A 4,965-nucleotide genomic window follows, 5' to 3' on the forward strand; every position below is an offset into this window, starting at 1 on the left:
ATAGAGATTATATATATATATATTATGTATGTATACAGAGAGAGATAGAGAATTATAGAACCATCAAAATGTCTTCCAGTCAAAGACCCCAGGAAACCACTACCTGCAGATAATTGTAGTTGGTTTTATTGACCCAGAAAATCACACATTTTAGAGAACCATGAGCACTTCAGTAAAAAGGTGTTTGAAAAGATTTGTCACAGAATATAGGCTCAAGCGCCAGGCATAGTGGGCACATGCCTGTAATCCCAGCTACTTGGAAGGCACAGACAGGAGGACTGTGCATCTGAGGCCAGCCTGGACAACTCAGTGAGACCCTGTCGCAGAGTAAAATAAAAAGGGTTGTGGGTGCAGCTCAGTACTAGAGCACTTGCCTAGCGTGCACGTACATAAGGGCCTGGGTTCACTCTCCAGTATAGAAATAAAGGATATAGGCTTGAGTTAGGTGATCTAGACAGAACCCAAAAAGAGAAGGGCTTTGCTGTCAGAAAATGGAGCTAATACTAGAACTCAGCATCTTGGTAAAGCTCTCGGAGGCAGAAAGCAAAACTGAATCTTCTATTCTTAAAGAAGCAGCCATCAGGAGAGCGAGATGTTTAGTTGATGTCATGGTTTGGATAGTGTCCGTGGTTCTGTCTGCATTCAGATGCAGTCACAGAGTTCTCTTGTTTCTTCTGGCCCATCACAGTCACTGATTGGCCTTGTGTGAGTGGGGTGCTCTATAGAATTGTTTCTGTTTGACTGGCCAATTCTAAGACCTCACTGCACATGCCAGAGCAACTTCTACCTCCAGGGGCTGCATCCTCTGGAGAGCCCCTGTCCCCTGCCGTGCACATCCTCAAAGCCAGCTTCTCCTGGCTGCAATGATCCATCCATTCTACCATGCTGGTTCCAAGGAGGAATCTCAATTGGGAGACCTCCACCCTTCTTCAAAGGTTTGAGTTGCATGCTTAATTTGGTTTTTCCCCTCTAAAAGTTGTTTTTCTCGGTATGCTCCATTTCCTCAGGCAAACAGGAGCTAACTTGGAGGCAGACAACACATCCAAGATGTGTAACCCAAGGCACTAAACCATCCGGTTGAGTTTCAGGGAGGTGTTAGCGGTTTCCTGCCATGCATAGCTTTAAATCTTTGGTAGCTGAGCTGCAGGGTGATGAAGGCACTCAAGAAGCAACCTGGGTAACAGGGTTGCACCTGAGAACTGGAAGCACTTGTTTACCAGCTGGGTCAGAGATATTCCCGGGAGCTCTGCTTCACCCTGCTAGATATTGCTGAAGGTAAGCATGCATCTTTCTTGAGAGTCAATAAAGTATCCACTTTGAGACTTCCTGACATGAATGACAGGAAAGATTTTTATTTATCTGCAAAAATGAATACCTCATTCAAATAGGTATTCCTTTCAAATGTGTACCTTTCTGCATGTGACTTCCTAATATGGTCAATTTAATGCTTTAAGGGATGACAGCAAAAAAAACAAAAAGGAGTTATTTAGGGATATGCTGAAAGATCTTCAAGTTCTCTTTAACTTGTAAATATATACTTGATATTTTCCCTAGCAAAGAATGCTTCCAGTCATGATTAAACACACAGAAAATCCCGTCATTCTTGGAGATTATTAAATTGCTTAATAATTTTGTCAAGCAACTTTTTTATTTAAAATGCAGTGATTTCAACAAAAAATAGCCAAAACAGCAGTAGTCAACTCCTATATGACAAGAAGAGGGGGATACCACCAAATTGGAACATTCTTCCATGATTTTAAGAATTTTAACCCCTTAGAGATTGGCCAAGGCACCACTAATTTTGTTCCTTGCTTAAATTGATTTTTAAATTAATATTAATTATTAGTTATTATAGTTGTTTGATTCTTTAAAATTTAACATCAGTGCCATCATTGGATGAATCCAAAGTATTTCTTCTGCATAGCTTCTGTTATCTGTGTGTGCATTTTTGGAACCAACCATTTGAAAGTGAATCCTACACTTTATCCTTAAATACGCAGGCTTGTATTTCCTAAGGACAATGTGATTATCAAATTGAAAAAAAATAAAGCTTTATTACTATTGCCTGATGTACAGTTCAGAGGCAAATTTCACAAGTTTTCCTATTTGCATTCTCTTTAGAAAACTCCTTCCAGGGCCCAAGATTCCCTGAGCCACAGTGCATTTAATATTCAGATTGTCCTCTACACTGTTAAGACATAGGCAGTTTCAAGAAGTGCAGCCCACTTGTTTTGTCAAAGGCTCTGAATCTGGGCTGACCTCAAGCTTCCTCATGAGCAGATCTGAGTTACCCATTTAGGGGCAGAACTACGCCCTTCGCAGGGCGCCCCTTCGGGAGCAATGTACCATTTGCCCCCTTGCTGGCAGTGACCATAAATAACAAGTTTCCTTGGGACAGGATTCCTCACGCTTGTCTGGACATGCACGCATTATAAGGACAAATATCTACCAACTACGTAACTAAAAGAATGAGCTGATGGTCATAGTTCTGTCTTCAAGATCGACGCCACTGTTGCATTTCTTTCTAACTTCCTGAGACGTGGAGTTCTGCCCCCTTATTTTCATTTCCCTTGGACGAGAGAGGAACAAAGAAACAGATTGACGCAGATGGTTGTCAGTGCAGCAGAGAACAGGTCTACAAAAATACTCAGCTCGCTCAGCTCTCCATAGGAAGCTGTCTTTGTGTGGCATGCCAACACCCAGTGGGCTGGCAGGGTATTTTTAGCAATCGATTATTTTAGCTTATTTCTGAAAGCAGACGAGCTGCCACAATGGAGTACACACTAAACAACACACTGACGGCTCAAATTTAGAGCCAGCTGAAGTGAAAATGGAAAGTAAGTTCCTACCCACAGATAGTCATCTTGCAAAGACCAACCAGAAAATTTGAAAACCCTGGAGTCACCTGGTTCTGCTTCCCAGCCCTGATGCAGTAAAACCTGAATTTCTTTTCCCACAAGATTATTTTCATTTCCATTGCCTAATTACCTCTGCCAAAGAAATTTTCATGCCTTGCAAGGGGAATTGCTTCTAGGGTCTCGGGATATATCGAGGCATGAAAATCCAATTCAATCACCCAAATTCTCTCTCTTCATAGTTGATCTGGGCTTAGCCTGTGAGGAAGTAAGCACCACTTGATAATAGCTAAAACACAAGGTGGGGTCACTCAGAAAATGAATGAAAGGCTGGAGAGAGGTTGAGCTTTGTTTAGAAAATGTGACGCTTAATCTTGATTCTCAAGTTGACTGGGTGGAGAGCTGTCAGACTGGTGAAACACCCTTCTGGGTGTGTCTGTGAGGGCGTTTCAAGGGATGATTGACAGGTAGTCCAGCAAATTGAGAGGGAAGACCTGACCTGATTGTCAGTGGCACCACCCAATAGGCTTGCAACCCAGATGGAGTGGAAGGGGAAGGAGGAGGAAGTCTGCCTCAGTTGGAAAAGCTCCAGTCCTCTTGAATGGGTGCATCTCTCACTGCTGCCATCCTGTGAACATCAGACTCCGGCCACTGCAGCCTATCAGTGTGGACTCACACCACAGACTCTCCAGGGAACTTATCTTGATCCTTTAAGCACTGCATCTGTGGTCTGTCTTATTCTCAGGCTCCCAAATTCTTAGAGAAGCTACTGGATGCTCTGGCTCTCCAGGATATAGACAGCCACTGTGGACTATTTAGCCTCTGACCCTGTAAGCTAATCTAATAAATAATAAATCCTCTGGCATAGTTTTATTGATTCTCTGTCTCTCTGCTTGGTTAGAGAATCCTAACCAATACAGAGCATTTGTCTTTAATCTTTATGAAATTCTCACCACAAACCTCTGGGTTCTCTGCTATAATCTTCACAATAATGGGATAATGTCTTCCTTCTGCTATCTTCCTACTTCTTACTGGTGTGAGATATGTTGTATTTTTTAAACAATAAAAATCATTGAGTGAATTCACAAATGAATAAATGTCTTATTTTGTACTCTGACAGGATTATTTGTGGTCAATCAAATTATTAGCCCTCGTAGTATATTGCATGAACATACTGCTATTCCCCTTTTGTCATATATTATCCTTTTTATAATCAGCTTTGGGCAATGTACACAAGACATTCAACATGCGATCTGTACAGCATGGAGCTGCGGTTGTGGACGGAAGACAGAAATAATTGAGTGATTGGTTGAATATCAGGTCAGTGGTCTAATGTTCCAGTGTAGCAGTGAGCTACTGCCGGGTAACAAGCAATCACAAGACTTCAACAGCATACAATAGCAACCATTGCCTAGCTCACAAGTCTGTGAGCTGACAGAAGGGTGAGGGTTAGGATTCATAGCTGGATCTGCTGATTCCAAATGGGCATGTTCACAAGACTAAGAATTAGGTAGCTCCAGCTCCTTCTTTCAAGACCCTCTAACTCATTTCTGCTAGCATCCCATTGGCTAAAGCAAGTCACATGACCAAGCTGAACAATAATAGCATGGGTGAGTATGCTCCCCAAGAAAAGTAAAAGGAGGAGAAAACATCTGTTAGACAACAAATCTATAAAATCCTAGCAACACACAAATGGTTCTTAGATTTTTTTTCCCTACTTGTACACTCTAAAACTCAACACTTATTTTTCCCAACATATTACTGAGTTTTACCCATGCCATCTCTCTGTATAGAATAATCTCCCCATACTTTGCTTACATTTTGTGCCATAAACCCACCTGTATTACATGTCACCGTCATTCCTGCTCATTCTCCCAGACTATCGTATCCTGGCAGCAGGTGCAGACCCTAAGATCTCAGAAAGCTGCCAACCTCAGGCCGTCTTTATGTCCTCATGGGCCCTGTCATTCCCCCCACCACAGCATCTGCTGAACATTTACAAATTATCTGTCTGTATCGCTCTTGATATTCTCTGTGAGGACAAACAGCATCCTGCCTACTGGCCTTTGTGTCCTCGGTCTTTAGAGCACTGCCTCATACACATCAACCA

The sequence above is a fragment of the Chinchilla lanigera genome, unplaced genomic scaffold, assembly GCF_000276665.1.
Source record: "Chinchilla lanigera isolate Chin_1 unplaced genomic scaffold, ChiLan1.0 scaffold00098, whole genome shotgun sequence".
In the NCBI taxonomy this organism is placed as follows: Eukaryota; Metazoa; Chordata; class Mammalia; order Rodentia; family Chinchillidae; genus Chinchilla; species Chinchilla lanigera.